We start from the raw sequence: 9,888 nt of genomic DNA, 5'->3' as shown, positions 1-9,888 counted from the left end.
TGTTAATGTGCCAGGGCCTCAGGTTTCCTCATCTGCAAGGGTGGGCCACAATTCCCACCGCAAAGTATACCCTGAGGAATTCTGTGACTGCAGTGCCTGTCATTGCTGCAGGTGCTTCACACGGGCTGGGTACAGGCTCTGCCTGGAGAATCCACATCCACTGTCCAGGGTAATGAATCGGGAAGCATAATCATCACAGACCGTGTTGGCATTTGTTACCTCTGCTCTGGATTCTGTGGGCGTGTGAAATGCTTAAGCGGCAGGCGGGTTCTAGAACCCGGGACAATGAGGTGTTAAGCGAGGCTGAGCCATCGCGTTTGCTGTTCACAGGGATCCAACCTCCTGGTGATGAGAGGGAATGGTTATGGGAAAGCATCCCCTGAAGGGTGATGACACATTAAATAACTGCACGCTTCATAAAAATTCATAATTTCTCACTGTCAGATCCATTGCAGGTTTTGAAAGTTTTGGAGAGTAGTAATTCTTAGGGTTCTAATAATAAAATGCAGCGTAGAAGAAGACAGTATCTAACAGAGTCGTAGCAAGGAAATTTGAAATTCTTCCAAATCCATGACTCAGGTGCTGGGGTGGATGAGATATCACACAGAATTTCCGAGAGCAGACACTTGGGTTCCAAAGAGACCGTGGCTTCAGGTTTTTATGTTGGAAATAACTTTCGCTTCCGCCCCTAATGTTGGCAGCCAGTTTGTAGAAGTAGAATGTTGAAGTGAGACAGGCTGGATTGGTTGGTTTGACAAGATTATGGAATCTATTACCAGCACAACGAGAAGACGCAGGTAAGAAACAGCTGCCACAATCCTCTTCAATGTGATTTTTCACTACTCCAGTTTGCCCCCTGCTGGTATCTCTATTTATTGCAAAAAGGCCGTGTGTTTTTGTTTTATCTGTTCCTGTTCTGCTTACACGGTCCCTCTGACTTCAGTGGCTTTCCTTGTGCCCTATGGAAAACTAAAGGCTCCTAAGGAAGAACTTTGAAAACCTGAGGGATACAAGATTCCCTGACTTTGCGGTCCCTGCTGAGACGGAGGGGGGCAAAGGACGCGGCATGGAAGAGGCAGACACTCCTTCTTAGAGCTCCCTTTCTAATTGAGAAACATTTTTCTCTTTTAAAAAAATTAATGGTGGGATTATAGCTATAATAAAAGAAGAGGAAATAGCAAATTTGTAACCCCAGGTTATCCCAGTGGCGTAATTTTTAGTCAATTTTTAACCTGTTGTTTCAAAGGTCAGTGCAAAATCAGTTAACATGTTACCAAGCAAATGCTCTATTTCCCCCTAATAATGTTAAAATGCAAATTTGAAGCTTGTGTGGTTATTACATATTACTGACCACGATCTCTATGCTGTCCTTTACATCCCATGACTGTTTTGTAACTTCCTACTCTCCTCACCTTTTTTTCGCCCACCCCTCCCCCATCCCGCTCTCATCTGGAAAAACTAAGGAATGACTGAAAAAGCAAATTATAGATTAAGTAAAGCTGTAAGGAAAATTGTTTCGTTAAGGAATTTCACTGTTTAAAAGCCATTTATAAAATTAGTTTACATAAGTAAAATGGTAAATCATACTTATTTGCCTTTTGATCGAATCTTTACAGTCTTCCACTTCGGGGAACACTTGGTCGGTTTAATTAGGGCCTGTTCAAAATATTATACATGCTCTCCGCATACATGGTCTCCATTCAGAGGTTTTACTAGTCCATTCAAGTTCTCCTCTAAATAGCCTGATTAATGGACATTTTTTTATGTGCTTAAAAATCCCCCCCCCCCATTGATTTGAGAGAGAGAAAGAGGCAGGGAGAGAGGGAGAGAGGGAGAGAAGGAAAGGACAGTTGTTCCACTTTAGTTGTGTACTCACTCATTGCTTCTCACATGAGCCCTGACCAGGGATCAAACCTGTGACCTCAGTATGCCAGGATGAGACTCTATCCACTGAGCAACCCCACCAGGGCCTCTTTATGTGCCTTGAAGGAAATTGAAAGGACATGATCGCTATATTCCGGCTTATCGTGACTCCCCATTGAAAGTAGTTTGTATCCAGGTCATGTACGTCAGGTGTCCACCGGCACCGTCCCTGCCCTTTCCAGCAGCAGTGTCGGGGGAGACACACTGGCCAGGTGGCCTCCTCATCTTTAGGGGTGATTGCACAGATTTTCTCCTGGTCCACTCTCACCTGTCAGACCACTCACCTTGCTGTTTGGATGCTATGAGCTAGGACTCTGGCTCCTTTCAATGGTGTGTTTCCCTCACACCCAAGAAATCATAAGGATTAATGAATCGTCGTCACCAGCGTTGGTACTGGGAAGTGGAGTGCTGCTTAACAAATACCTGAAAGTGTGGAAGAAGCTTCGGAACTGGATAATGGGTCGAGGTTGGAAGACCTTTAAGGAACCTGATATGAAAACCTTAGAATGCCTTGTAGAAATTGTTGGTAGAAATACGGATATCCTAGGCAATTCTGGGAAAGGCTCAGAGAGAAGAGAGGAGCACTATGGAGAATAGAGAACACGTCTTAGGGAATACACGTGTCATCATTGTGAACAGAATTCTGCTGACAATATGAAGGGCAAAGATGCTTCTGGTGAGGTCTCAGATGGAAGGAATGGAGGAACATGTTATTAGACATTGAAGAAAAGGTGGTAAGTGGCAGAGAACATGGTTGAGTTGTTTTCTATTGGGAGGGAAGTAGAACTTCTAAACAATGAACTTGTTTCTATAGTTTCATTATTGTTAAATATAAATAGGGCAAATGAATCTTTATATATGGATAGTGAAGTTTTTCAAGTCCTTTTTTCTCTTCGAGCTACCCATGGAATCTTTAGGTGAGTAATGAACGTTGGTCATACCTTATTTGGCAACTGTTTGAAAACTTTGGTGTTCCTGTAAAAGACTGAAATTTTAGTTTTTTAAATGCAATGTTCTATGAAACACAGAAATGACAAACGAGTGCCTTACCCTTTTAGGTGACCTGCCTTCACAAGCAAATTGGAATTTTCAATTAAAGATTTATATTTTCTTTATAGCTGAGTAACTAGTTGTAAATTTATATTCAGTTGATCTTTCCATTGAGTTACTGACATTTAGAACCACCAGCCTTTTTACTGGTCTGTCTTCTTTATCAAGTTTTGGAAACAAGTGTGCCAAACAGGTTGGTACTTTAAACCAACAGAGACCCATCTACTCTAAGTTCTTAGAAAACCTTTGCAGAAGGAAGAAGGACAAAAGGAAGAAAGCCATTATTATTGTTATTATTTTTTGTAGCTGTAATGGAATTGCAGTGATCCATTGATACGCCTCTATCTGGTCTCCTTGGTCATGAACAGAGAATAAAGTTAGCGTGCTGGCCAGAAGAAAGACCATTATTGAAGTTCCATCGATGTATCTGGTAAACACGGGTAGCTGTACAGGCTGGTCATGGCTCCCGCTCTCCACAAATCCTGTTCTCTCTCTTTTTTACAATAGGCATTATCACTCCAGAAATTTTATTTTAAAGAAAAGGTGACCAGGTCCATTCTAGAACCTTCTTTTGTTATTCATGGCAGTGCTACAAAGAAATTGGGTCCAGTGGTGGTGTTGGAATAGATGGAGTGGATATTGAGTCGGAAAGCACCACAGAAAGTGAAAAACGTTGGCCAAATGTTAAGTGTAGAGACTCCTTTGTTCATGAACATGTTGGTTTTCAACAGGCTGTACCCAATGTCCTTTTTGTTTTCTTAATTAAAAACAACATATCCAAAAGAAAAATGTCTCCTCCTACCTGTGGGTGATGGGTTGAGCTGTAATTTTGTTTCTTATTTGGAGGGCTTGTAGAAACACGAATAGTTGGGTCTCTCCCCACTTTATTGAGTTGGTGAGTCTCCGTAGGGGGAGGGCTGAGACTGAGAATATTTCCTTTGGAACAAGTTTCCCCCGTGCTGCTGCTGGTTGGGGACCTCCTGTGAGGGTCACTGCTGACCAACTAGCAGTCTCGATCAACTCTTAGGCAGCAAGTTGCAAAGAAGAGCATTCTGTGGCAATTTCTGACTTGCTTTCTTTGAAGAGGAGACCCTAGAGGGCGGTGTGGTCACAGCACACTGGGTTGGGGAGCAGACGGATTCCCACTAACCCCCCAGACACTACTGCTTCAGCCTGGGCGTCTTTGTTTGATCTGTTTGTTTTGTTTATTCATTTTTCTTGTAAGAGTTTATCATGGAAGAAAGGTCCTGCTGATAAAAATACATTTAAATGCTGCTCTGTCTCGCCAGTCCCTTCTTGGTAAAGCCAGAGCCTGTCAGCTGAGAGCTCTGCCTTTGTGTCCTGTTGTTGAGACAACTGTAGAGTTGAAAGATGAGTAGGCGTCTGCATCCCGAGTTTCTAAAAGTGTTTGCGAGGAGTCTGAATTCTGTGAAAGAGGTCGCCGGTTCGAAACCCCAGGCTTACCTGGTCTGGACACCTGTGGGAGTTGATGCTTCCTGCTTCTCCCCCTTCTCTCTCTCTCCTCTCTAAAATGAATAAATAAAATCTTAAAAAAAAAAAAGATAGTCAACCTTCAATCACCCACAAAACTTCCATGTATCTTAAAAAAAAAGAAAAAGAAAAAGAAAACAGGGTTGTGAGCCCAGATCCGTTCAGAAACATGGGGTTAAATGAAGGTTTGTGGGTTCCTTACTTGGATGTTCCCCATTGCGGGGCAGCTGTGTTAGGCTAGCTTGCTTGATTAGTGTGTGAGCACACGGCAGTGCCGTGTGTGTGTGTGTGTGTGTGTGTGTGTGTGTGTGTGGCTTATATAAGGCTATGGGTGCATGCGCTTGGGGAAGAGGGAAGGGGAGGAAAAGGGAGGGAGGGAGGGGAAGAGGGGGGGAGGGGGAGGGGGAGGGAAGGGGGAAGGGTGGCGTGGTGGTGGCGGTGGCGGTGGCAGTTGCCTATCCGCCCACCCGCCACTGTGAGGGGCCATTCTTGCTGTTTGTGTGCCGGAGAAGAGGTCTTCCCTTGCCTGTGTGCTTGTCTGCCATTGTGAAACTTTATTAAACGGAATGGCCCAACCCTTTCTGGCTCTGCAGTTTCTCTACCATCTGCCCGAATCCAGTGTGGACCCGCCTGGCCTCAGCTACCAGCCTTATATGTACATCGGAAATGGCCAGAGGCGGAGGTGGATTCAGGACCACTGTGGGTATTCTGAACAGAAAAACAGCAATCTGATTCTAATCCTGCATCATTTTCACAAAGGGAAGTAGAGACTGGAAGATGAAATGGCTGCTGGGTAGTGAGTGGCAGGCGCGTCCGTGTCCACAGGACCCAATACCTGCGGAAGTGCATGTGATGACCATACCCAGGTGAGTAGGGGACTCCCTCGTCCTGGCCCACCTGGTGGAATATGTTTCCTCCAGGCACCTGCAGCAATGCCCACCACTCTATGCAGGTTGTGTCCAAACGCCCCTTCTCAGAGAAAACTCAGACCACCCTGTCCAGAAAGGCCCTCCTCCCATTACTCTCTCTGTCCTGACCTGGTCTTGTCACCACTGGTTATATATGATATTAATATGCTTGATGGGTTTGGAAGAAAGGACTTGATCCATCTAGGTGCCTACTGTATTTCTAGTTAACAATGGACTTTAAAAAAAATTAACTTGATTAACGTTTTTTGGATAAATTAACTAATTCTATCAAAAAATATAAGATAAGATTGATTATTGTGTCATCAGCGTTCTCCAGAGGGACCGAACCGGAGGAGTTCTGTACGTTGCATGTTAGATGTGTGAAAATGGTGAAAACTACTGTGTTTTCAGAAATAGTTAGTAGGATCCAGATAATTTGAGCACTAGAGGAAATTTTAGAAACAATTTCTCTTGCATTTCTGGGTTTATTTTATTTTTTTTATTTTTAATTTTTTATTTTATTTTATTTTATTTTATTTATTCATTTTAGAGAGGAGAGAGAGAGACAGAGAGAGGAGAGAGAGACGGGGGAGGAGCTGGAAGCATCAACTCCCATATGTGCCTTGACTGGGCAAGCTCAGGGTTTCGAACCGGCGACCTCAGCATTTCCAGGTCGACGCTGTATCCACTGCGCCACCACAGGTCAGACCCATTTCTGGGTTTAGAAGTACAATATCTGACACGTTTCAGTAATTGTTTAAATTTAATGCTATTATATTTTTATACAGTCTGGTTATGTTAGTTAGAGAATATTCTTACAGGCTTTGGGAAGTTTGAATTGAAGTGTCATTACGTGATGGGAGTTTATATTTATCCAAAGGCCGCTCTGGAAAGGAATTCTGGCTTGGGTTTGACTGCAGTTGTGGTAACTGCTTTATGGAACATGAGCCACTTAAAAAGTGTTCATCTCCAAATCTCACAGGAGTGCGCCAGTGGGCAGGCTGGCCTGTATCTGCACAAGGAAGCGGATTCAGCGAATTCGGAGAAGGCTGTCTCCAAGCAGGAGGGGAGACCCTGGAAGGTAGCGCAGGTGTTGGGGATGCTGAGTTGCTAACAGACAAGGAAGCACAGACCTTTCAAAGATATTCTTTTTGTGTGTGTGTGTGATAGAGACAGAGAGAGACAGAGAGAGGGACAGATAGGGACAGACAGGAAGGGAGAGAGATGAGAAGCATCAATTTTTTGTTGCGCTCCTTAGTTGTTCATTGATTGCTTTCTCATCTGTACTTTGACCGGAGGGCTACAGCAGACTGAGTGACCCCTTGCTTGAGCCAGCGACCTTGGGCTCAAACTGGTGAGCCTTGCTCAAAGCAGATGAGCCCGCACTCAAGCTGGAGACCTCGGGGTCTCAAACCCGGGTCTTCTGTGTCCCAGTTTGACATTTGATCCACTGCGCCACCGCCTGGTCAGGTCAAAGATATTCTTGAGGTGAAGTAACTTATGATAACTTTTATCTCTGAGTGGACCCTCCCGTGCTGAGTCTCATAGGGTTTTATCTTCTGTCCTTGAATCACAAGAGCCCCCACCCCCTGCTGACCATGAGGTAATGGGCATGGGGAGTGGAGGGCTCTCTGTGTGTGCATGCGTGTGTGTGCACATGCGTGTGATTTTAGATAGAAAAAGAAAGCTTGACAATAAATGTGATGTGTTGAAGACCTGGGTTCTGGTATTCTTGGCTGCAGCCACCCTGGCTCTAAGCGAGAGAGAGAGGCAAGTGTGTGCGTCAACACATTCACACTTACCGGCTGGTAACAATCAATTAGTCCTCTGCAGATCTCACTGGGAAAGGAGGTTAGAGACCGTGCTCACCTGGGAAGATCTGCTCCCCAGAAGCCTGATAACCTCGGCTTTGAGTGGAGGAAGAACTTTCGGGGGGAGGACCTTCCGGATCAGCCCACATGGTCCACCACCCACTGTACCCTTGCCCAAGGTGGGTCACATGAAGGCAGCCTTGTTTGGAGACCTGTTGGATGAGTTGTCCTCTTCCTTGAGATAACGCATATACATACCGACCTCATTTATATCAACAGAGCTCTTAAACGGAGTAGGTGGTGATGACCATCAGAAACTGAACGACATCAATAAGGAGCAATCATGACAAGGAAGACAGTGTGCCAGCGGTTAAATGGAGGGCACTGCCTCCTAGCTGCTCCTTCACAGGAAGGAGAGAGGGGCCCCTCCCCTCAGGACGCTGGTGCTTTCCTCGCTCTGTCTCGTCTCAGTAACTGATGGCACGACTACTGCGGAATCACCGCTGAGCCTTCACAGTGGTCGTCTAGGTTGTGTGCTCCTGGAGGCCCGCTCCCTTCCTCCCCCGTCCTGTTCCTGTCGAGTCTGACCACGGATGGCAGGTACAACATCAGGCTGAACTTCCTCCCCCGTCCTGTTTCTGTCGAGTCTGACCACGGATGGCAGATACAACATCAGGCTGAACTTCCTCCCCCGTCCTGTTTCTGTCGAGTCTGACCACGGATGGCAGATACAACATCAGGCTGAACTTCCTCCCCCGTCCTGTTTCTGTCGAGTCTGACCACGGATGGCGGGTACGACATCAAGGCTGAACTTTCAGCGGAACTTCTCGTCCATTCTCCATGCCTTTCGTGGACCCACCCCTATTTCCACGGTCCTGGCCATGCCGAAATTCCTCTGCTTTTTCTCACCTTTTTTGCCTCTGTTAGCCCCCCTCCCCTCTGAATTTGGCTTGAAGAAGTCAGAAATCAACCTAATAGATAAAAACATATCTCCCTATTTGATGGGTGGGTGGAGAGAGAACCACAGCCTCCTTGGAAAGAGGATGGATTAGGAAAAGGTGTCCGAATCAGGCAGGACTATAGAAACGGAAGCATACCGTATCCCCTCATGTATAAGACGCACCCTGTTTTGAAAAATTGGGGGTCTAAAAACTGGATGCGTCTTATAAAGTAAAGTGGTTGTAGGTTTTTTTACTTGCATTTCCTGCATTTTCGCGCTTGTTGAGGAGTTGTATGAATTTTATGATGAGTAAAACTTGAGTTCAATAACTTGATGTAATACATTTTTTTTCCAATGTACATCTTATACATTGGGAAATACAATATTTATTTTGAAGGACAAGGGAGATGGAAGTTAATCCCCTCAGTTAATAAAGAGAATAATAATGCTGGTAGGACTTTTTTTTTTAAAGGTTCTTGAGTTCAAATAAGAGCTTCATGATTTTCAGTTGAAGCTTGTGGGCATTTACAGATGTTGTTGACATGCCCCTGCTATTCATGGCTGTCTCCGGACAATTATTGCCAACCTCTTGGGAGAAAATTAGGACGTTTATTTCTTTGAAACTCATTTAACTAGGCCATTTCCCTGTGGTCTGGATGCTGATTCCTACTGACCTCCTGATCACCCTTCCTCATTCATTAAACTCTTTAGCATCAGCTCTCCATCCCAAGTCTTATTATTATCTTGCAGTTCTTTAGTATCCAGAAGAAAGGCATGTAGTCTTTCCAGTTCCTCAACCTCCTCATTTCAAAGGCCCCTTTTTGGCTTTAGCTCAGCTACCCATTCTTGTGGTGACACCCTATTCTCCCTCTACTACGGGAAATTTAGTCATCTGGCTCTGTCTACGACAATCTCTTATTGCTTACTTGGTTAGCTACTTCCGTTGTACCATTCCCCATCTCCATCAAGATACTTCTACCCTCCTTCCAAGCCCCCAGAATTCTCCTTTCTTTATTTCTTTCGTTATTTCTATATAATCATACTAAAGCTCTAAACTCCATTGCCTGTCTGTGTCTTGATCACACCTGTGTGGAAGAACTTTAATTCTGGGGGAGAAGAAATCTTTATCAGTTTTCCAGAGAAAGTCACACAACAAAGCAGAATGATTCCACTCTAAGTTCACAGCCATCCATCTTTGGGTCAGTCTTGCAGATCTGTCTAGTTGCCCCTGTTCTTCTGTTCTCCTTAACAGCCGTTTCACACCCTATCTGTCCTTCTCAATCCTCTGATCCCTTCATCCTTCCCTCATTCTCAGGGAATAGACTCTACTTCACAGAGAAAAGGGAAGAAACCAAATACCATCACCCTAATGTCCCCAGAATCATGCAAACAATTCCATACCTGCTTCTCCCATTCCCTTCTCCACTCTGTGGTGCTAGAGAGTTGTTCCTGTTTTCTAGGGCCAGTCCCTTCATTAGGACTTGGTAGGTCCATTCTTCCCACCTTCTGAGAACATTTACACTACAGTTGTTTTTTTAAGTGAGAGGTGAGGAGGCAGAGACAGACTCCCACATGTGCCCCAATAAGGACCCAACCAGCAAGCCCCCTGCTTGGCAATGCTCTGCCCTTCGGGCTGCTGCTCAGCAACCGAGCTATTTTAGTGCCTGAGGTGAGGCCATGGAGCCATCCACAGCACCCAGGGCCAACTTTGCTCAAACCATATGAGCCATGGCTGCTGGAAGGGAAGAGAAAGAGAGACAGAGAT

At 45.1% G+C, this 9,888-nt stretch overlaps 1 long non-coding RNA gene across 1 annotated transcript; it reads left to right on the top strand.

Annotated features, from left to right (window-relative positions):
- The first annotated feature begins 632 nt into the window (after nt 1-632).
- On the top strand, nt 633-6,044 carry LOC136337716 (uncharacterized). The gene is made up of 3 exons (XR_010731877.1): nt 633-797; nt 5,224-5,330; nt 5,923-6,044. It is a non-coding gene; the product is annotated as an uncharacterized lncRNA (long non-coding RNA).
- Nucleotides 6,045-9,888: the final 3,844 nt, after the last annotated feature.

This window comes from Saccopteryx bilineata, chromosome 5 (assembly GCF_036850765.1).
Source record: "Saccopteryx bilineata isolate mSacBil1 chromosome 5, mSacBil1_pri_phased_curated, whole genome shotgun sequence".
Lineage (NCBI taxonomy): Eukaryota > Metazoa > Chordata > Mammalia > Chiroptera > Emballonuridae > Saccopteryx > Saccopteryx bilineata.
This window is presented reverse-complemented; position numbering and strand designations above follow the sequence as displayed.